At 51.5% G+C, this 24,298-nt stretch overlaps 1 pseudogene; it reads right to left on the reverse strand.

Annotated features, from left to right (window-relative positions):
* Window positions 1,018–23,933, reverse strand: LOC100155069 (annotated as a pseudogene).

Genomic DNA, 24,298 nt, shown 5'->3' on the forward strand with positions numbered 1-24,298 from the left:
TGTCCAAGGGTACATATATACTCTCTCTCACAGGCACATACCTTCAAAGAAAGGCATCCAGGGGCAGGCAGGGCCCCTTTAAGAGCCCAACCTCTTGCTTCCCAAGGCAGGGCCACTCCCCAGGATCAGGCTGAGGTCAGGGTGGGGGGTGGGGGAGGGTCCAGAAGAGACCTTGGTTTGGGTGAGGAGGGCAACCTGCTGGGCTGCTTCTGCACTCTAGCCAAATGTGGGGCAATTAGGAATGTGGATTAGGGGGTTGTTTTATGTTATCTTTCTTTTGAAGTTAAATAAAGAATATTATGGATGTGGGAGACAAGACTCCTCTCTATTAGTGACAACAGGGACTGATGGGAACCAAAAGCTGCATGGAATTAAAAAATACATCTGTAACCAACTGTAATGGAAAAAATAAAAATCATTTAAGTAAAAATTAAATACATGTGTATGTTTTCATTCACACACATGCACATAGATCACATTACACTTTGGTTCCAGAGAAGCAGGAAGCAACAACAGAAAGCAACTTGCACGCAGAAACAGGTGCACCACACACTCAAGCAATGTGTTTCCCTTGACTATGGCAGCAACAATCCTTACCCAACAACACACTACCCACCCCAACAAAATTGAAAAAAAAGAAACTTCTCCTTTAAGAATTGGGCCACACAGTAATTTTTGCTCTCCAGACAGAAAAAAAGAAACAGAAACTCCAGGCTCACATCAGCTTTGAGGCTGGCAGTGCCCATTTTCTTCTCCCTGCAAAGGCAGGACAAGCTGTTTTTAATACCAAGTGCCAGTGCCAGTCCCAGTACAGGCCACTTCAGTGGCATAAACCACGGAAGCCGTGAAGGAGAGTACAGTTGTGGAGATGATTTGGGCCTGGCAGGGGCCGTGAGCCGAGAGCTGGATGGTGCTGGGGTAGGTGATGGAGACCGAGAGGCAGGAGACAGCTGCGTAGCAGGAGGAGGTGACGCAAAAGGCTTCCCCAGAGAAAGGTAAGCGATCCTTGAGCTCCCATCACTCAGCTATGAGGATGATGGGGTTCATGATGAAGCAGAGGCACCAGTTGAATATGGACCGATCACCTATGCCCCCCCTCTGAGTATGCACCCTGAGCACCAGCAACAGGCAGTGCAGATAAGGAACAGCTGCAGCAGGCGGTAGACGAAGCCCACAAGGGTTGAGGACGACCACAGAAAAACCATGACAGGGGTAATGGACCCCGCCACCAACATGGCAGTGGCCTCTGCTGAGGACTCGCCAGAAATAAATCTGGCTCTGAAGATGGATTAAACCAGATGTCTGGAAAAGGCTCAGGATCTGTGGAGTTTGAACCGATGGCCCATATGCTTGGCTAACAGCACGGCTGCTCCAGAATGATGCTTCCCCTGCCATCACCCTTGGCCTTGTCAGGAGACTGGTCTTATCCAAAACCTCACAGCCGGGTTGGGTCTGATCTCCAACCATGAACAGTTTGGATCTCTATGAGCTGTGTGCCTTTATCTACAGAGACATGTGGTAGGATGGTCCCTATCTGTTACCCCAAACTTTCAAGGCAATGAAAATAGAAAAGTAATTTTCTAAAAACGTCTTTGATTCTAAGCTTTGAAATGAAAAGCCATGAGACAACTTAATGGTCTTGGTTTCCCTTAGTGTGAACATCCAAAGGGGCAGCTGCAGAAGTACTTCTGTGCTTGATCACAAGGTACATTCAGTGTCCAGGGGGCTGTTATGTCCTCTAGAGTAGATGCACCGTGTCACCTGATTGAAGCTGAATGAGTCTCAATTCTGGAGCACATCTGACTCAAGGACTTGAGGAAAGGGATTGTGGATTATACTGCCAGCCTCGTTTTATAGGTGAGGAAACTTAGGCTCTATGACAAATCATTTAGGTGTATTACATTCGGCTTCTCAGTAATTATGTTGTTTAGGGAAAATGTATAAATTGTGCCAGTCGATACTTGGGCTATATAGAAAAATCGGAGTGAATAGAAGAAATAAATGATTTACTTTAATAGCATAGTTTAATTGAAAACAACATGATGAAATATTTTGCAAAGACACCTGTGATATATGAATGCAGATAAAACACATGAAAAGGTACTCAAAATCATTAGTAATCCAAGAAATGCAGATTATAACCCCAATGAGATAGCACTACAATTGTATGCAATCTTTATTTAATAAAAACCAGTGAGAACCAAGGCAGGAGACACGAGTCAGTGACAGGTTGGAGAGGATCATAACTGTCGTGTGGAAAAGTTGGAATTTTACCTTTAAGAAAATGTTTGAGATTCCCAGGAAGGGTAATGATACAATTTAAAAATAATAAAGGTTCAGGAAAAATAGTCTGATGTGCATAGAATGGCTAAAACATGATATAAAATTTTAATAAAAAGCATGATGACATTCACATGGAAGTATTAAAGTTATTAAAAGTACTGAAGATATAGAATAAACAAGCAAGTTGACATGTTTGGACTGAAATGCTGGGACCAAACTTATCTTGCAGAAGCTCAAAGAGTTTGTTCCGTAGTTTTTGTAATTTTATGGGACTGCCACCTCAGTAACATTTTACTTTGCAACAGGTCATTGATGATTAGCTCCCGTATTGTCACATAAGAAGAGAGTAATTTTCAATTGATTGTGTCACTCTTTCCCTAATTCATTTTTTCAAAAAACATTTAACTAACCCCACTGTTTGGTTTTGCTTACTATTTGGGGTTTGTTTGGTTTTTTTTTTTTTTTTTTTTTTTTTTTGGCAAGACATTCTTGCTGAAGGAAGCCGTGCATTGATGCACTTGCCCAGCCTCCTTAATCCGGATAGTTATTTTTCCTGCCTCTGCAGCTGTGCCGTCAGAACACACTCCTAACACCAAACTTAACGTCCAAGCCACACTGACTGACTCTCCTCATACTCTTGGATCCTTGGACAAAGTCAAGTTGCTATACAAGTTTCTAGCTGCTCCCTCTCTCTCTCTCTGTACCTAATCTCATGGTGGACCAGGAACAACTTGTGACTGGTACTAACCCACACAGCACAGAGGAGGAGCCCCGTCCATACCAAGCTCTCCCTGGGAGATGTTGGGTGGGCCCAGGGTTGGGGTACAAGGGACAGGGCTGAACAAAAGTTCTCAAGTCCCTCCACCCAAGGATGCTCTGATTCTGTGGCTTGGGAAGGAGACAGTCTAATGCTCAGAGAGCCTACCCCATCTTTCTCAACACGTTTCCCCTGATGTCAAGGGAGGGAGGGGTCACTGCTCAGGGGCCAAGCCAGACAGAAGCTCAGATCCATGCTCCCTCACTTACTCTGTGTGGATCAGCAGTATTAGGAAACCCTACTTCTTCAGGAGCTATGACAGAGCCCATGGAAACGCTTCACCTTTTCTGCACACAAATCCCTTTGAGAAGGTGACTATCCCAGAAACACACATGCACCTATACTCAAATATTGCCTTCTGTAATCCACCCACCCTCGGACATTCCATGGATCCCTGGGTCTCAGGGCAGGAAGCTGGCCTTGAAGGAGGAAGTCAGGTGACTCCTGCACTACCTTTCCCTCAGGTGTCGGGGTGGTCAGAATCCTGGACCCATACTCAGGGCTCGCCCTTGAGCAACTCAAGTGCCCATCAACAGACAATTGGATTAAGAAGATAACCCAATTGTCAGAGGTCCCCAAATCAACCAGAGAGCCCTCTGGAGGCATGACAAGGAGTCTGGACCCTAATAATGATGTCCCACACTCATCACCATGGTCCCCTTTTCTTTCTCTGACTCAGGGATTCTGGGAACCCCATCGTATGACCCTAGAGAGAGAGGGTGACTATGAAACCTTTGAAGAAGGTGGATTGCTGTTGTGATCTCCAATATTTGGATTAAAACCCTTTGCTGAGAGTTGATGGTGGTCTGGTGTGTGCACTGAGGAAATGAGGGTTCCTGAACCAGGGCTCTGCTTGCAAGGGGACCGGGGCGGCGGGGGGGCTGTCACTTGCTTCAGTACCAGGAGAAGCCAGGGCAGGAAGGACGGAGGACTGTTTATTTGAGGGAGAGGAGACAGGTGGGTTCAAGATGTGGCTTCTGGCAAGGTCAGGCCATTCACAGCTCTGCTACCACATTAAGCATTTGGGACTCAGCAGGAAGCCACGGTTATGTTGTAATCACGGGGGTGACGTTCACTTACAGAGAAGCCTCTGGGATTCCCCGAGTAGGAAAGTGGCAGATGTCCAATGGGGGTGTTCCAAAAAGTGAGAGAGGAACCCTGAGTTCAAACTGTGTCCACTGTGACAGGTCTTATATGTACAACCAGAGAAGAAGGAGTTCCCCACTTTACTCCACTAAGACTGAGGTAGGGGACTTGGATGTGTGTGTGTGTGTGTGTGTGTGTGTTCTGTTCTCGCAACAGAGGAAGTTACCTGGGCTGCCTTGAGAAATCATCTGTGATGCACGTATATGGGGGGTGAGTAGGGTCCCCTGAAAACAGTCCAGTTACTCAAGGTCGGGACAGGGGCTCAAGAGCCCTACTCCCCAAAAACTCCGTGTCTCAAGAGTCAGAAGGGAAAGGTTGCTGAGCCCTGGGGCAAGTCCCCAAGGAGGGTAGGGTGGAGCAGTTCCAGCACTCAGGGTCAGCAACCAGAGAAGGGCCGCCTGTATCCCCTCTGCCCAAGTGGGTTTCAGGAACTAAGGGCTGGGCACCACCAGGTGGACTCCTGTAGCCAGTGCAGCCCCGCCCCTGCCATCTGTCTTGGCCGCAGGTTCATGCAGAGAGAGGGCACAGGTTCATGCAGAGCCTTAAACAGCACCCAGCATGGATGAGGGACCCCAGGGGAGGGGAAGAACCCAAGAGATTCAAATCCACCTCCAATTTCCCTGCTTCTCACTCAGATTGCTTTGCAATGGTGCCACTTCCATTTGCACCACTGATTTCTGGGACCCTGATCTGGGAGGGTGGGGAGCTACCGCCTGACCTCTTTGGGTTCTCTCTGCCCTGTTTTTCCAGTGTAAGTGTCCTGACCTCTGCTGTGATGGGTTTTCTGAACTGTGGAAGCTGCTGGGCGGGGCTGTGGGTCTGGCTGCGACCGGCCACCAGGGGGAGCCCTTGGGCCGTCTCTCCCTAAGGCTGCCTTGCAGGTGGAGCCAGCCTGACGGACACTTTGGCAAGAAGTGTGAAGGTTGCACCATTGACATGGTTAGGGGGCTGCTTCAGGGACCCTCTAAGCTGCCCTCACTCAGCCACTGAGCTGAGGCTCAGAGGGGGCTGGGCAGTGGTGCAGCCTGGCCTGGAAAGTGACCCCAGGCTCCCGGACTCCCCACCCAAGGTTCTTTCCAGGGTTTCAGGATTCCTGGAAAGGAGAGGAAGCAGGATTCCCAGAGAAATAGCTTTCCCAAAGGATCTCTAACCCCACTTCCTGCATCTGCATCTGGGAATTGGATGCCCCCAGCAGAGAGAAAACCAAGGGAGGGGCCCCCATCTCCCAGGTTGGCACTGAGGTGAGGGTGAGGACCCAGAGGGCAGCATGTGCTGTGGCCCCAGCCCCTCTCTTGGGATCCCTGCCTTTTGTGCAGCCAGCTTCTCCATGGATAAAGCAGAGTCAGTGGGAAGCGCAGAGGCGGAATGTTGTAGAGACACCACCAGCTTAGGTCAGCCGACCTGGCTTGAGTGTCTCCCCTCTGGGAGCTCAGGGTCCCCACCATCAAAGGGCTGAGAAGGGGAGAGGAGCTCAGAGGCAGGTGTCAAGCTCCGGACCCATGAACAGACCCTTCAGACCTGAGCCTAATAAAAAGGAAGAGCTGGTCCTGCTGTCCCTCTAGACTCCTAACCTTCCTTGGTCCTGACACACCTGGAGGTGATGCTGAAAATGTTGGGTTTGTTTTGTTTGTCTTTTTAGGGATATGCCCATGACATAGAGAGGTGCCCAGGCTAGAAGTCCAATCGGAGCTGCAGCTGCAACCTGCGCCACAACCACAGCAATGAGGGATTCCAGCCACGTTTGTGACACAGCTCACGGCAATGCCAGATCCTTAACTCACTGAACGAGGCCAGGGATTGAATGGATGCTAGGATGGACGTCCCATGGATGCTAGTGAGATTCATTTCTGCTGAGTCACAACGGGAACTCCGCAATCGCTGGATTTACTCGCCAAGGGTGTAAAGGATGGAGGCAGAGAATGTGATGTTTGTTGAGTGGCTGCTTGTGAGTAGCTCTGTGCTCTGTGCCTCACACATTTTCTCTTTCCGGGTCCTGCAGTGACCCTGCCTGGGCGGCTTTCTTCTACTCTTACCTTTAGGAAACCAAGCCTGGCTCCTGAGCCCCAGCTCCCTCATCTCCCCTGACCTGCTCCCCGCGGCCTGAGCAGCTCCTCAGCAAGCAGACCAGGGAAACATCCAGAGCCCCGCTGGCCCCTCGTGGCAAGTCCCCCTCAGCATCCTCCTCTGTGAAATAGGGATGCTCGTCCCAACTCCCAGGGCTGTCATGGAAACAGGTGGGGCCACAGGGAAACCTACCCCAGCCTGTTCGGGCATCAGCTGGCATCTCCTTCTCCCTCCTGGCCTCTGCCCTCAAGTCCGAAAAGGGCAGGTCAGGGTCCAGCCTGGGCAACAGGAAGAAGGGACTGTGGGCCTCTCAGCACCACCTGGCCTGCTGGTCTCTGCTTCCCAAGCCCTTTAGCCACCCCCCTTTGCCTCCTCAGGTTAGTGTCCAACCCACCCCACCTTCCCTCTGACCCACCACTGCCAGCGTCCTGCCCTGGGCTGTGCTCCTGGACAGCTGTCGTCATCGTCTCCACTCACAGAGCACCTGCCCTGGGTGCCCATCCCAGGTCCTCAACACCCTGGGGCCTGTCTCTGTCGAGGGCAGTGATGGCCGATGAGTGACCGCTGTCCTGGGACAATGACAGACCCGGCAGGTCAGCCATGTAAGGGGGGGAGGAGGATCGTGCCCTGGGGGAGGGTGTCCAGTAGGGTGGGGTCAACCTAGCATCCCAGCCATGGCAGGACACCATGTCGTGTGCTGTCACCTGGGCCCATGGGAAACCACTGCCACCACCTGTCCTGCCCCAGGTGTGCCGGCGGGTGAACCTAGAGAAAGAGAAGCGATGAGCTTGGTCAGGGCCTCTGCTCCCAGGCTCCCTAAAGGGCCCGTCCAGGAAACACATGAGCCACCCAGCCCCGAGGTTTGTCAGAACTGGGAGTGCTGGCCCGGCTGCCCTGGGCAGGCGCCACTCAGCCTGGCTGGTGGTGACCGGGCAGAAAGGCTGGCCTGTGGGAGCATCTTCAGGGCTGTGTCTGGACCAGTCTGAGGCCTGAGCCCTCGTCCACCTCCCACCTGCCCCCGGGGGCCAAGTGCCCTTGGCCTGGATGTGTCCAAGGACAGAGGACTCCCTGTCTGGAAGGCCCCCCCTCAGAGGGCCGGGGACCCGGGTTTAGGCGGCCAGGTCTACCCCATCGAGGCTTCCTCCGGGATAAAGGCCACCTCACCGCTACATGGTGACCTGTCCCCATCTTCGCACCGCAGTCATGTCCCCATCTCGACCCTGAGTCTTTGACTTTCAGGTTAAAGGTCCCCAGCTTCTCCATTGTTGTCCCTTTATGTAAATCCCACGTCCACTCTGCCTCACCATACATCCCAACAACGACCTTCTGGTCCCTTCACTGCCCACTTCCCCCAAACCCCATTCTCAGTGGGTTCTTCTTTTGTTTTTTGTTTTTTCCTGTCTTTGTTTTTTTAGGGCCACACCTGCGGCATATGGAGGTTCCTAGGCTAGGGGTCTAATCGGAGCTGTAGCTGCCAGCCTACACCACAGCCACAGCAACACGGGATCCAATCCTCATCTGCGACCTACACCACTGCTCCTGGCAACACTGCATCCTTAACCTACTGAGCGAGGCCAGGGATTGAACCCACGTCCTCATGGATACTAGTTGGGTATGTTAACCACTGAGCCACGATGGGAACTGCCCTCAGTGGATTCTTATCAAGTGAAGAAAAGTGGGAAGGGAACCAGGATTCAGCTGAACCCAGGGAAACAGCACAGCCCTCAGGCCAGGGCTGGCTTTGGAAAGACCTGCACTTTCTTGCTACTGTGACAGAATGAACTAAGACACAGGGACAGGATCACCTCCTGCCACCTAACCCTGAAGGCATCAAGGAGAATCTGGAGTGTCTGAAGAGGGACACTCTAAAATGCCCCTGACTGAGTTCCCATTGCAGCTCAGTGAGTTAAGAACCCGACTAGTGTCTGTGAGGATGTGAGTCTGATCCCTGGCCTCACTCAGTGGGTTAAGGATCTGGCATTGCTGTGACTTTGCTGTGGGTCATAGGTGCAGCTCTGATTTGACCCCTATCAGTGAATTTCCATATGCCTCAGGTGTGGCCTTAAAATAAATAAATAATAAAATAAAGCAAAATAAAATGAATCAAAAATGGCCCCGCTTCGCTGAGCACACCTGAGTCACCTCTAATGCAGACCTGTTTGCTGCTGAGGGGTTTAGAAAGGGTGCCTACCCCGCTCAGACCCCATAGCCCTCCCCCTGCCCCTGCCCTCCCCCCAGCCTGGGTGAGGAAACGTGCATCTATTCAGGAAAGGAATCTCTAGGACCTGCTCACTGTCTTCAGGCACACGCCCCGGCCCTCTCCCCAGGGGCCCAGCCCCATCCCAAAGCCTGGTCTGGTTCCAAGAGTGGTAGCCAGCCATGCCTGCTTCCTGCCCAGTGCACTCTCTGCAATCCAGGCCAGGCTCCAGGGCCAAGAAGCTTACTCACTGGTGGAACAACTTCTCCTCTGTGTGGAAAGAACATAGGCTTTTCCTGCTGGGGCACCAGTGTCTGAGTAGCTTTGCTGAGACGTAGGGGAAAAGGCACATGTTGGCCTGGCCGCTTCCCCCTGATTTCAAGCCGTGTGCTGTGGTTCCTGGTGGAGCCCACTGGCCTCTGTTCCCAGGTGCTAGGGGAGGCCCAGGGAATGCTGGGCTGGTCCCTTGTTCAAGACGGGATGTCCTTGTGTCTTCATGGTCCTGTTCCATCCCCAGCGTTTAGGGCTCGGACAGAGGGAGAGGCTCTGTCTCTGCCAGCCAGTCCCAGCTCTGCCCCCGGCTGTGTCCTCCAGGGGAGGCTGGAGCAGCTCTGCTTGATGGACACCGCAACCCACCCACCCACAACCCTCCGTCTGGAGGAAGAGCTTGGGCTAAGGGGGAGCTGGTAGGGCCGGTGGGCTCAGATCTAAATGCACCTGGGCCTCACTGTCTACAGAAAGGCGGGGTGGACTTTTAATACAAACTCTCTCTTTGTGAGCTAGCGTCTTTCCTCTAGGGGAGGGGAAACAGCTGGAAAACAGCACCCACAGCTGAAGCCTCTTCCTGCAATTCGAAAGCCCCAGGAGCCTGACCCAAAGGGTAGCTGTAGAAAGGGCAGGACCCTGAAGGCAGGGGGCTAGAGGCCAGCCCTGCTCAGTGGTTTCCAGGCTGGGAGGGCCTGAGCAGTGCCCTTCGAGGTCCAGCTCATGACCTGTTTATTGAGGATGATAATAACCCTCCCAGGGTTACCGCAGGGGGTCGGAGACAACGAAGCACACACAGAGGGGCATCCAGTGACAGGTAGCCTTGAATACAGATACACCACGGCTTTGCTTTGGAGCAGGGAGCAGGAACCAGCTGCCTCAAGAATGGGGGATAGCACCAGGTCTGGAAATAGTAGACTAGCTATTTCTGGGTCCTCCAGGAAGGCGACACTTTCACCCCAGCTCTGTCATGCCTGCCCCTTAGATGGTGATTGAAAGATTCCAACTACACAACTTGTGTGTGTTGCCAGGACCCAGTGTTTTAGCAGTTTGGGCTGCTAAACAGAATAACATAGAGTGGGCGGTTTATACAACAGACATCTGCTGTGTATAGTTTTTTTTTTTTTGTACTTTTATTTTTTAATTTACTTTTATTATAGTTGATTTACAATGTACAGCAAATTGACCTAGTTATACATCTATATTGCATCCTTTTGCTCACATTTCCTCCATTATGTTCTATCACGAGTGACTGGATATAGCTCCCTGTGCTATGCAGCAGGATCTCATTGCTTATCCACTCCAAATACAATAGTTTGCATCCACTAACCACAAACTCCCAGTCCATCCCACTCCCTCCCCCTCCCCCTGGCCAAACAGGAGTCTGTCCTACATGTCCGTGATCTTTTCTGTTTTATAGCTAGATCATTTGTGCCATATTTTAGACTCCACATACAAGTGCTATCATATGGTGTCTGTCTTTCTCTTTCTAACTTACTTCACTCAGTATGAGAGTCTCTAATTCCATCCATGTTGCTGAAAATGGCATTTTTTTGTCCTCTTTATGGCTGAGTAATATTCCATTGTGTATATATACCACATCTTCTTAATCCATTCATTTGATGATGGGCATCTAGGTTGTTTCCACGTCTTGGCTATTGTGAATAGTGCTGCAATGAACATAGGGGTGCATGTATCTTTTTCAATCAAAAATTTTTTCCAGATGTTTCCCAGGAGTGGGATTGCTGGATCATATGGTAGTTCTATATTTAGCTTTCTGAGGAACTTCCATACAGTTTTCCATAGTAGTTGTACCAATTCATATGCCCACCAATAGTGAAAGAGAGTTCCCTTTTTTCCACATCCTCTCCTCATAGTTCTGAAGGCAGGACATTCAAGCTTGAAGCACCTGGGACTTCCTACTGTGCGCAGAAGCAACAAACCCAACTAGTACCCATGAGGACATGGTTTTGATCCTTGGCCTTGCTCAGTGGGTCGGCATCTGGTGTTGCTGGTGGCTGTGGTATAGGCTGGCAGCTGTAGCTCTGATTCAACCCCAAGCCTGGGAACTTCCATGTGCTGCAAGTGCAGCCCTAAAAAGCAAAAAAAAAAAAAAAAAGAGATTGAAGCTCCAGCAGCGTGGACATCTGGGGAAGGCTCTCTTGCTGGTTTGCAGACCATCCCTCTGGTCTTGTCTATAAGGGCACTAATCCTATACACGAGGGCTCCAACCTCATGACCTAGTTACCTCCTAAAAGCCCCTCCTCCAAATACCCTCACATTAGGGATTTATGCTTCCAACTATGAATTGTGAAACAAATATTCTGCCCACAGTATTCGTTAAAAAAAAAAAAAACGACACCAGTGCGTTTTAAATGTTGGTGGAAAATCTTTTGCACTCAGGATTGCCTTGCCCTTTTCCTTCAAGTCCAAGGGCCAGGTCATGAACCGAAAAGGATCAGAGTTTATGGTCAGATTCTGCCAATAAAAAGTTCTTTGAGGCTAGACAAGTCAGCTCCCCTCTCTGAGCCCGTCTCACCCAAGCAGAATATCAGAACCACACCAGCCTTATATCCCTCCAGCACGGAACTCGCAGTGGCCACCCAGAGAGTGGTTGCAGTGATGAAATGATGACCAGGACCTGGATCACAGCAAGTGCTTGAAAGACAATAGCAAAGTGTGATGATGAAGCTGTTCTGCACTCAGTCCATATGCATCTGGCATCTCCTGTGTGCTGAGGGCTGTCCCAGGCCCTGGGGACCAGGGAGGAGGATGAGCTGGATGTTGCCCAGGATGCCCCTGCCGATCTCCTTGCTTAATCCTCACACCAGAGCTTCCAGGGTTCCCCTCCCCCTCCCATGCTCTCTTGTGACATCCCTGAGGGCAGGGCTGCTCCACTGCTCACCTCATTACTCCCAGAACTGTCCTCAGACCCGCTGCTCTGACCGAGCGGGGAGACAGGCGAGTGATGGAAGGAAGGGCAGAGGAGGGATGAGTCCATCCTTACCTGACCCGGGAACAAGAGGTCTGTGCATGACCTGAACATCCTTCCCTCCCTGTTCTTCCCCACCTGACAGAGCTCCTCTCCTTCCCTGAGGGCTCGTCACACCCAGCACAGCAGGAGGACCAAGGGACACACTGGTGACATTTATCAAGGGGTTGCTATGCACCAGGCACCTATCAAGCACAAGGCATGAGGCAGCATCTCCCAGTTGAAAACCAAACAAAAGCAAACCCTCCATCCTACACCCTCCAGGCTATAGGCTTTGCACCCTTTCTCCACAAGCACCTTGAACATGACCGACACCCCCTCTCCATTCTCCCTCCTCTCATTTGCTCCAAGCCCCTCTCTGCCTTCTCTTCCCTCCTCGCTAAGGAAGCCCTGCTCACCAGGTCACCAGGGAGCCCCACTGGGCAACTCAAGGTATATTCATGTTCTCATCACTAGATCTTTCAGCACAATTCACCTGAGTCAGGAAACCTTCCTTGGGGGGATGTTCCTCCAGCTGCTCAGCCTCTCATCCGTCTTTCTCTCCCATCATCTGAGTGTTTCACATCCTCAGTACTTGGGCTGAGACCACCTCTGCTCTGTGCATCTGCTCTTTTTCCTCCAGGCCAGTGGCTTTAAGATTGTACAAAGTCAGTGCATATTATTGTGCTCCAAGTGTGTGTCAGGCACTATTCTAGGCACTGGACAGAGAGCAGAGAACAGATCTGATAGTTTCTGCCCTCATAGAGCTGACACTCTAGTTCAGGAGATGGATAATAAGTGAACCAATATGTAATGCTAGGTCAGTGGGTGATAAATGCCATGACAAATGGAAACCAGGTAAAAAGACGATTATTGGTGTATAGGGGTTAGGGGGACAGGGGAACCTGCTCTATTGATGGGACATTTAAGGAATGCTGAATGAAGTGAATGGGCCCTGTGGTGACAACTTCCCATTCATGTATCTGGAGCTGATCTCTATTGACATCAAAGGTCATGTCCATCTCTCTCCCAATCTCTCCCTCTGCATCGCTCAGGGCACCTCTCACTCATCATGTCCAGTTCTGTCTCTTGAAACCCCACCCCCAACATACACTGCCCCATCCCCATTTTCCAATCTAAGCCAAGGTACCACCTTCACAGATGCTCCTCACAAAACCCTCATGAATCCACCCACTCTTCTTCGTCTCTAGAGCCACCGCCTGGTCCAGATCCATCTATCCCCTCACCTGGACACCTGTCAGAAGCTTCTACCTGATCCATCCATCTCTGCTCTTTACCTCAATATCTGATTTGGACTGAGCTCAAACTGAGATACTTTGAAGGCTTCTCTTTGCCTCCTTAGGAGGAAGTACAAACTCCACAGTTCACCTCCAAAGCCCTACAAGCTCAGACCCCTCCCCACCATCTCCTCCCTCCCTCCAGACACTGAGAACTCCTTCAGTTCCTTCTGGTCATCTCAGGGCCTTTCCCCTTACATCTCACCTGCCCCCAACCCTGAACTGAGATCAGAGCTCAGCCTGGCGCACGTACCCTGTGCTCAGTCAGTGTCACTCTAAGCCTCAATTTCCTCATCCAGAAAATGGATATAATAGCTTTGGCTGTTTGACTTCAAGATTCTTGAATACACCCTGCAAAAAAACAGCTCCAGCAATTTTTTTTAATTTATTTTTCTTTTTAGGGCTGCACCCATGGCATATGGAGGTTCCCAGGCTAGGGGTCGAATCAGAGCTGCAGCTGCCGGCCTATACCACAGCCTCAGCAACATGGGATCCAAGCTGCATCTGCAACCTACACCACAGCTCATGGCAATGCCAGATCCTCAACCCACTGAGCCCAGGGACAGAACCAGCATCCTCATGGATACTAGTCAAGAGGAACTCCTTTGGCAGTTTAACCAGAGAAGGATGCTGGGTCACGTAGAGAATTATTAGTGAGGGACTAGCCTGAGAACAAGCTCAGACCAGGACAGAGGGATGCTGAACAGCCAGGGCACAGCCCAGGGCAGCTGGTCTAGAAGCACATACCTAGATATTACCACAGGCCCCAGAAAAAGGGGTTCTGATGTGACCTTGCATTTGTGTGTCACCTGCTCCTGAGGTATGTGTCTAGGTCCCACGTGGGGGGCAGGTCAAATATTTATCTGGCCTCTTACATTTCTTGTTGAGGGTGAGGCCCCTTCTCCCACCATGAATCACAGGATAGAAACATCCTCAAATCTGCAAGGGAGTTCAGGTTCTCAGGGGCTCCTCTCCAAGGAGGCGACAAGGCCATGGGGTTGTTAGGAGGATTAAATGAGATAAAACACGATGAAGCGATTCTCAGATATTTCCCCTAAAGGCAGAATAAATGTGTCAGGAGGTCCAGGCCACAGCTGGCATCTGTAAGCTTGTGTTATATTCATTCAACAAACATCTTCCTTGTGCTAGCCCCTCTTCTCAGCCTGGGAATACATCCATGAATAAAGGAGACAATACCCCATCTTAGTGGATAGATATTCTAGTGTTTATCTTCAAAGGCTCATATTTATTTGAAAGTGAATGCAAAAGTTCGCATTCTATTTTACCATAGACTGTAAAATAGTCTACTGTAAGATAGAACTTGCTAGGCTTATTTAAATATAAAAGTAATGGCTTCCTACTAATGGGCTGGTGGCTCAGCTGCCCTGTTTGCTTGAAGATACAGAAAACTGTGACTTTATATGCCTATACTGGAGCAAGTTCTGGTTGGCACCAGGAACAAGACTTAAACGAAATTTGTAGGAGATGCATAGAGAAGCTGGGGCGCCAAGGCCCTGTGGGAGGGGACAGAGGGTGAGAGAGATGATGACGGGATCTGGGGCCCTGCCAGCCTCTGCAAGGTCCAGGAACAAAATATTCTAGAAATCTCTCCTCCTATCGGAAGCACCAGGAAGAACCATATGCTTTAAAAAAAAAAAAAAAAAAAAAGGATTTGCAGAAAGTGTGGTCCTAGACCAGCAACAAGAGTGTTACTGGGGGGCAGTGGTCTGGGCTAATGGGCAACTGGCCGGCTCAGCATGGACTTGGACCACTGAGAGGATCAGGTGTCCCGAGAGATGGTGCTGATGGCAACAGTGGGCAGCTGAGAGCCCAAGAGGCAGACAGGCTGCCGCTGGGATCCAGAAGTGACTTCCCTTGGCAGTGGTGCTAAGAGGGTGATGGTTGGTCAGGGTCAAGGCAGGGAGGGAAGGAGGCCACGGGGACCTATCCACCCATGAGCAGCCTGGTGGACCAGATGGGTCATTTAGGAGAACTTTGCTCCCTGAGGAAGCTCACTCCCCTTCCAGGCAAAGCACTGGACAGATCTGTGGAAACAGATGCTGTTGGAGTGGGGGTGGGGGATGGGCTTGCACTGAGCTTCCCCCACCTCCCACCCCTGCTCAGGAGCAGACCCAGAGAAGACCAACTGGGATCAACCCCCACCAGCCCAGTCTGGCTCTGGAAGAAGCCTCAGATTTCAGCTCACACGTTCTGTCAGCTCAGAAAGGGTCCCTGAGCCCTGGGGCTGCAGTGGGGTGGTGTTGACACGACAGCTCTGAGAGGTGACACACACAGTGCTCACTGCAGGGCAGGTCTGCTCCAGACCCCCTTGTTCCTCCCAGCAGCCCCATGAGCCATGTCCTCACTGTCCCCATCTTCCCAGGCACAGGGAGCATCACTGGCCCAAGATCACACAGGTTGTAAGTAGAGAAGCTGAGATTTGAATTCAAGCTCTTGGGCTCAGGATCTTAAACCCTGTTTGGCATTGAATTTGTATATTAAACCCGAGAAAGATAGAGAAGTCAGTATTTTTTAGAAGCAGCTGTCTGTCTAGGTGACTAAACTAACTCTATTTCATTTTATCACCATGGATATTATTATTTCGTATGTATTTAATAGGTGAAGAAACTGAGGCTCAGAGAGGACATTCTGTCCTTTGCTCAAGGTCATACAGTTCCTCCTGCCAGAGCCTGGATTTGAATACAAGTCTGTCTCCTGCAAAGCTCAGCACATGATAGACCCTCAGCGAATGCTGAGCCCCTGCCCCTTCTCTGGGGGAGGAGTCAATCCCTGGACTCCTGTGTGTCCTGATGGGGCCTGCAGCAGCACCCCCATCTCAGCCAGACCACTTCCTGTGGGCAAGGCAGCCAGAAAATACCAGAAGGAGTGTGGGGAGCTCAGGCAGGGGCTGACTGGAGCCGTGCCACCCTCTTTCCACCCACTCACCTCTGTAACTTTGGACAGGAGCCAGACAAAGACAAGGGCTGTATGGATGGGCAGCCAGTGCTGCCACCCCCAAGCAGGGCGGACAGCCAGGTGCCCAAGACCACAGCAGAGAAGAGCGCCTCTTCTCTCCACTCAAAGGTGGATTCAGGAAGACCGGCTCGATGATTTTTTCCAAGAAGCTCGTCCAGAGCCAGAGAATAAGAACATCTGTGCCCTGGGGCTCTGTCCTGGACATGGCTCAGGCCACAGTCTGGGGCTGGCGGCAGCTGGAGCCACTGCTGCCTGGAGGAGGCTCTGACCCGCTGGACTGTGGGTGGGGCAGCTCTGGCTTCCTGCTGATGAGGGAACCTCTGGCCACGGCCCTGGGAGACAGGGAGCCCAGGCCAGGCAGGAGCAAGGGAAGGGCCTGAGGCCTGGAGCCAGGGCTTCTCCATCAACTGTGGTGCTAAAGGGCTGGGGGAGGGCCTGGCCACCCAGCAGGTGGGCTTGGGGGCCACAGCTCCCCCTCCCCAGGGCCCTGGACCCCAGGCCCCTCCCTTCCCCTGCCTTTGGAGACAGGCCTGTGTGGGCATCTCTTATCCCCTCCCCCAGCCTGCCCATCACGGAGGCAGGGACTATGGAGACCATCTAGCCAACTAGCTTCCTCCTGACCTGCTTCTCCACTGGGTGTATTTTTCACACTGAAATTTTGTCTCCTCAGAAAGGTAATGTACTTACACGGTTCCAAATCTACATGCTCTGATAAGCCAGAGACTGAGAAACCTCACTTGAAGCTAAGTCTCCAACCATACTGCCCTCAGCTTTCCTCCCCCACCAACACCAGGGAACCACTCCACTGGACTCATGGGAGAACTTCCAGTGTTTCTTAATGCATGTCAAATATTATTATTTTTTTTTTGCCTGTTTTTTAGCCACACCCATGGCATATGGTGGTTCCCAGGCTAGGAGTTGAATTGGAGCTGTAGCTACTGGCCTATACCACAGCCACAGCAACACAGGATCCAAGCAGAGTCTGCAAACTACACCACAGCTCACAGCAATGCTGGATCCTTAACCCACTGAGCAAGGCCAGGAATGGAACCTGCATCTTCATGGATACTAGTCAGATTCATTTCCACTGAGCCACAATGGGCTTGACTCCAATGCAAGTCAATTATTTATAGATAAATTTATTTTTATTTCTCGCCCTTTTCTTACATTAAAAATGATATGCATATGTGGTTCTGCATATTACTATTTTTACTTATATATCCTGTAGATACTCCCTTATCATTATTTTGAGAGCACCCTCATTTTTTTACAGCTGTATAATATTCCCTCTTGTGGCTGCCAGCATCCTAAGGATTAAAATGTTGGTTGTTCAGTTGTTTCCTGTCTTTCCCATCTCATTTTCAAATGAGATTTTGAGTGGGAACTTTATTCCTGCCAGGCTTCTCTGGTTAGAGAAAGTGGTGGTGAAGTCAACATCCTACTTACAACCCCCACCACCTTACCAGAACCATAGGGGTCCAGAGAACACAGCTCAAAAATGATGATTTTAGCCCAATCTGCTCATTTTATAAATGGGAAGATGAGGCTCAGAACAGGGACAAGACCCATCTGTGATCATAAGTTGTTTTATGGCAGAACTGGAACGAGACACCTGATCTCTTGGGCTCTGCTCACAATGCTCCTCACGTTGCATCCCGAGGGGGGACCCAACCAGGGCTGTGGGGCCACTTAACTGGAGTCAGGAGCAGATGTGACTTGGACCCAGGGGTGAATCCTTGGTCTGTTTCTCTCACACTCTGGGCTTCTATTTCCTCTTCTCTTGGATCAGCCCCTCTGCACCCTCAGCAGAAAGGACTTTGGGTTCTGTAAAGGAAATGTGAGCTCCCCACACAGGACCAGAGCCCTGGGGCTGCTGAGCTGGACTCTGAAGAAGTGGAAAGTCGAGGATGTGCATGAACAAGGGAGGCTGGGAGACCTCAGACTCTGGAGGCACTGGAAGCACCTTGTGTTTTTGAGAAGAATCGCTGGGGAGTTGGACCATTGTAAAGTGACTGAGAAAACACGTGTTGTGAAAGAGACATACATCAACTGTCAAGCAAGGGTCCTGGGGAAGGAGGGTCTGTCTAATCAGGAAAGACATGACCCACAAACAGGAGTCCAGCAGCCAAAGGAAACAAGCAGAGAGGGTGAACGCAGGGAAGGAGGCAATTCCCCTCTCCATGCCTGAGTCTTCAAGACCTGCCCTAGTCAGGGGCACCGGGAAGAGGTGGGGCTGGGAGGGGACCAGGAGTCTCTGGCACCCTCTCCCCCATCCTGATGAGGAGGGAACTCACCCCCCAGAAGTGAGTGACCCTTCAGGGTAAGGTGGCAGGTTGGTGCAGAACTAGGCGGGATGGAGCTGATGCCAGCCTGGAGGATGCTGCTGCCACCCTTGGAACAGGCAACGTGGGCGGTGGAAAGACAGCTGCCTGGGAACCAGGGCACCTGGTCCCACCTTTACTCTGCCACACACAGGAGGACTGTGGACAAGTCCTGCCACCTCCCTCGAGTCCAACTGCACCTCCTCTATGACCACAGGGTGGGACTAAGCAAAATGCTTTTACACTTTCTTTTGAACTCCAGAGTGAGGGGACTGGATCTTGCCTGGGAATTGTGACAAATGACTCTCGACCCCCACCAAACAGGAGGGATGGAGCAGCTGCCCTCCTGAACCATGAGGCTTGGACAGGGAGACTCAGCTGAGCCCACTCCTGGGCAATTCTTTTGCTAAAATACAGAGACATCGCTGTCCTCCTGGGTTGCATTCAATTTGATTCAGAAAATATATCACTATGAGATTCCTTGCACCGAGACTTCCAGAGGTCAATGCCTTCTTGCTTTTGTTGATGAAAAATGAATCAATAGTCAATGGAAGAAAGAAATGGAATCTTCTATCGGAACCAACATGAGGATTATGACTTGGGAGACAGTTGTTCAGAAAGTTCTGAGAAGTGAGTACTCTGAAGAGTTACAGAGTGAGGGGGTCAGTATGTAAGTGATTTGGGGAAACGGGTACTTGCACTCAAGCACACCAAGCACTAATACGCAAGAAAGTGAGTTCTGGCAAGAACTCATTTGCATCTTGAAGATGCAAGAAACCAAGTTCATAAAAACTTCTCCTGAAAATATCTGACTATCTGATTGCTGATTCTGCAGTTTTCTCAAAGCACTAAGTACCTCATCCTGATTTTGTTTCCAGTTCCTCTCTGGGTGGATTGCAGGTCAGCAACAGCAGTGCCTGATGACTTGATTTTTTTTTTTTTTTTTTTTTGTCTTTTTGTCTTTTTGTCTCTTTGCCTTTTCTAGGGCCGCTTCCCGCGGCACATGGAAGTTCCCAGGCTAGGGGTCTAATCAGAGCTATAGCTGCCGGCCTACACCAGAACCACAGCAACACAGGATCCGAGCCGTGTCTGCAACCTACACCACAGCTCACGGCAACGCCAGATCCTTAACCCGCTGAGCAAGGCCAGGGATCGAACCCGCAACTTCATGGTTCCTAGTCGGATTCATTAACCACTGAGCCATGACAGGAACGCTGATGACTTGATTCTTATTGAACCAGGTAACGGACACCATTCTTTATGTCACATTCCCCTCCCTTTCATTTGTAATTGTGAGCAAGATATGGAGGTATGTTGCAACCAATTTGTCCCAGGGCTCTGGGATTGCTCATTCCCAGGTCCGTGGATTTCACTGATAGGCACTCACAGGGCTATTACTCATCTAGTCATGCTAACAGCAGCCAAAACCTCTGCACCCCTGGTCTCACTGGTCTGCTGGGCTCCATGTAATTATTCCATCATGTTGCTTCTTCCCACAGGTAGAGTCACACTATAACAATCATTGATGTCATAGAACTATACAGCAGGTCAATCATTTCAAGTTACCTGGTTATCACTATTTTTACAGGCGTCTCAGTCACACATTTGCTAATGTGAGAAACAAATCTTGTAAAAGAAGCCAGAGTAGGAGTTCCCGCCGTGGTATAGTGGGTTAAGGAGCCGGACTTGTTACAGCTGGCGTGCAGGGCACAGCTGGGGCTCAGATTCCCTCTCTGGCGCCAGAAACTCCCATATGCCACAGGTGGAGCCAAAAAAGGGGGGGGGAGGAGGTGCAGAGTACAAATAATATAGCCAGTGATGTTAATACAGCCATAAGTAAGTAGTATCTTCTAAGGATTTACATGGTGGGGGCCAGAAGAAAGAAAATTGGTCTTTACCGGGCAGCCCTTAAGGAGATCTGGTAAACATACAATACATACACACAGTGCACATTAGAGGGGAAGGAGGAGGCTCAAACACAGAAAATTTTTTGTTTAAATTGTTCCTGTGGATTTCCTGTTGTGGCTCAGTGGTAACAACACCGACTCATATCCAAGAGGAAGCAGATTCGATCCCTGGCCCCGCTCAGTGGGTTAAGGATCTGGCATTCCCCGTGAGCTGTGGTGTAGGTCACAGATGCCGCTTAGATCCCGCGTTGCTGTGGCTGTGGTGTAGACCGGCAGCTACAGCTCCAATTGGACTCCTAGCCTGGGAACTTCCATATGCTGCAAGTGAGGAACTAAAAAGCCAAACACAAAAAATGTTCTTGTCTTGCCTTAAAATATTAATTTTATTTCATTCCTTCTAGATTTGCCTCCTCCGGGGACCCCCTCCTGTGAGCCCTCCCCATCCATCCAGCTGTGCACGCCCAGCTGCACAGTGAGTGGCAGCTGTGCCGGTCATTTCCCTCCCTCTCACCCCCACAGCTATGCTTGGCCTGGCCCCTCTGGCCCTGGTGACACAAAGGAGGCTGGGCTCTGAGCCTTTGTGGCTGAGAGGAAGGGAGGAAGAAGGCTTGTGATCCCTTCACAGCCACCATTAGTAAAGGGCTATTGGTGCTAATGCCGGTGTGCACAGCGACGCACATGCACAAACCCAAGCAAACACATACACCCAGCAGGTGCTCGGGCACACACCTTCAAAGAGAGGCCTCCAGGAGCTGGCGGAGGCCTTTTAAGAGTTGGAGACCGGATGTTACCCCTTGGGGGTGGGGCCTAACTCTAGTTTCCCAGGGCTGGGCCACTCCCTAAGCTCTGCTGATGTGGGGGAGGGGAGGCAGTGGGAGGGGCTCCCAGGGAGTGCGCTTTGCGTGAGGAGGGGAATCTTCGAGGCAAATTTGAGGCAATTAAATTCTGTTGATTGGAAGGAGGGGAGTGGTTTTTTCCTTCTGTTGTGTTTGTCTTTTATCTTTACATTAAGATTAAAAGTAAAGTACATTATGGATGTGAGAGAAGGGACAAGACTTCTCTCTCCATGATTGACAGCAGGGCCTGATAGGATCCGGAAGCTCCTGGGAATTAGATATAGATACATATATAGTTATACTTTTTTTTTGCTTTTTAGGGCTGCACCCAGGGCATATGGAAATTCCCAGGCTAGGGGTCGAACTGGAGCTGGAGCTGCCGGCATACACCACAGCCACAGCAACACAGGATCCCAGCCGCGTCTGTGACCTACACCACAGCTCATAGCATGCAGGATCCTTAACCCACTGAGGGAGGCCAGGGATCGAACCTGCAACCTCATGGATCCTAGTTGGGTTCTTTAAAAAATTCCTGCCACTAGAAATTATCGACCTTCAGAGATTTTTTTTAAAACTCAAATGGGAGGTACACCATGCATCCTGCTCCAGTGGAGAAAGGGGGTCCTAAAACTATCCACCCTCTACACCCCATGCACAGCCGGGAGGGAAGGCACACTTTGGCACCGAGGCCCCTATGGAGGCCCAGAGTAGGAAGAGCTGCACATGTTGTGACTTGAGCACCGTAGGAGGGAGGGGGCAGGGGCAGAGAAGGAAGAAGTCTTGGGGCCGATTAGGAGAAGGAAAATGGGAAGACGGGGTCAGGACACAGAGATGAGAAAACAAAGAATGACCAAAAAAGCGCTAAAGAGCAGAAAGTGTAGAAAAGATGAGAGCAGACAGAGAAAGAGGCAAAACAGAGTGTGGGCAGCCAGAGAAAAGAGGGAGGGAGACAGAGCAGAAGAAGAAAAGGGAAGGAAACAGAAAAGAAACTGGGATGAGGGGGAGGGACGTGAGAAGGGACAGAGGGACCCAGGAAGAGGACGTCAGGGGACATCAGAACTCTGGAAAGTTACCTCCATTTCCAAGAGGGACTTAGGAGCTCTTGAGCAGAGCCTGAGAACCTGATTTTAAAAATGACAGGCCAGGTTCATGAGGCCAACCACGTAAAGCAGCAGGTTGATGGCTGTCAGGGTGGCCACAGCCAACAGGATGGTCCCAGGTGCACCTGTCGTAGGGGAGTCTATGTCTGCAGGTGGCATCACTGGACCGCTGGGGCTGGCCACCGAACTGCTTGTCAAACTGGTAGAGAGGCCAGAGGATCACAGCCGTGGCATAGAGGAGAACAGAGAGCGAGGTGAGCCCCAAATGGAAAACGGGGAAGGGGATGAGCAACCTTCTGCCCCAGTCACACCAGGGCAGCAGGAGGGCCACAGCTGACAGGAGGAAGCAGATGGCATACACAGCCATGCACCACCCCAGGGCCGGCTGGTGCTGGTACAGGGAGGGGCTGCTGATGAAGGCAAAGATGACACAGGCCACAAAGATCTCCAGCCTCTTGAGCAGACCCGGCAAAGTGAACACATCACAGGAGAACTCACCAGTCAGGACACGGGTCCAGACCACTTCAGTGGCATAAGCCACAGAAGTGATGCAGGAGACGGCAGTGGCAGCCATGGTGCAGTCCCTGAAGGGGCTGCGTGGCAAGAACTGGATGTAGGTGGTAACAAAGTCCATGGAGGCTGAGAGGCAGAAGAGGGTGGCAGAGCAGGCACAGGTGATGAGAACGCTGTCCCCGAAGAGGGGGAGGCAGGACGGGAGCCCACAGAGCTCGCTATGAGGATAATGAAGGACAGGATGAAGCAGAAGCGCCAGGTGAATGTGAACCAGTTACCTGTGCCCCCCCCCACTCCAAGTGCCCACACTGGCCACCAGGGCAAAGGCCACACAGGTGGGGAACAGCTGCAGGAGGTGGAAGACCCATGACTAGGAGTGGGAACCCAGATAACTGTGCCAAAACTGTGGGTTTGAGCCCTGTGCTCTCCAGCCCAGCACTGCAGCAGGGCCCGTGGGTGCGAGCCCACGACCAAAGATCAGGGCTCTGGGAACCCAGGACCCACCACAGGGCCACGGCCTCCTTCACAGAAACCTGAAGGGACAGGGGTCTGGCCTCTTCTCCCAGCAGCCACCCCTGGAAGGAGCTGCCATCTGAGGGGGCACAGCCCCACACAGAGGAGGGCAGGTGCAGAGGTGAGCAGGGAGAGGCCCTGGGGTGGGGGGGAGAGCAAGGCAGTGGGGACAAGATGACATGGCAGGGGGAACCGGTTTGCTCCCCTCCCCCCAGGTTTGCCTGGACATGTGCCTCTCCCCCATTTGGGAAGGAGACCCCAAGCCCATTACTCCAAGGTGGAGCCTCATGGAGGAAACGCAGACTCCATGGACATGAAGTCTGGCTGCTGAGCCCCAAAGCTGCCGTCCAGGTGGGGGTCTGGAAAGATCTGGGAGTAGTACCAGCTGAGGGGGGATGTGTCTGGCCTGGGAGACTGGTTAGCAGCTTCCAAGCTGGGAAGCAGGGATTGGAGATGAACGAGGGTGTTGCGTCTGGATGACGTGTGATGTGGAGCCGTTCAGGGCATCCCAGGGGAGCGGGTGGAGATGGACTGATGGCAAGCCCCATTGAGGGGCAAGAGCTGAAGAGGAGGCACCTGCTGGACTTTGGGGACAGCCCTGAGCATACACCAGGACTGGGGGAGCAGGGGCGGCAGAGTGGAGATGGTGGGAGAGGGGAGGTCTAGAGTCTGTGTGGCCCTGGGGCAGCCCAGGGAATGTCTTCTGATTCAGAAGGGACACCGGCATGGTGCCACCTTCCCCACAGAGGAGGGGCTTGGGATGGACCTGAGAGGGAGAACAGGGGATGTTTCGGTCTTGTGACAGGGGACACAGGGTGAGAGTGGCAGGGACCATGGAGATTATGGAATTGCCCAGATCATGCTCTGAAATCATGCATACGTGTTTCCAGTGCATATTTGCATATTTTTTCCATTTTATAGATGAGTCCACGTCATGCACCCTGCATCCTGCTTTTCTCCCCCTCCCCCAACATGTGCGGCTGGTCCTCTCCAGTGGCCTGAGTCCTCTCCATCCCCATTACTTCTTTCCTTCCCTCCTCCATCCTGTAGGCATTTGGACCGAATACCCTTCTCTAGATCAGTGCTTCCTCC

This window comes from Sus scrofa, chromosome 7 (genome assembly GCF_000003025.6).
Source record: "Sus scrofa isolate TJ Tabasco breed Duroc chromosome 7, Sscrofa11.1, whole genome shotgun sequence".
NCBI lineage: Eukaryota > Metazoa > Chordata > Mammalia > Artiodactyla > Suidae > Sus > Sus scrofa.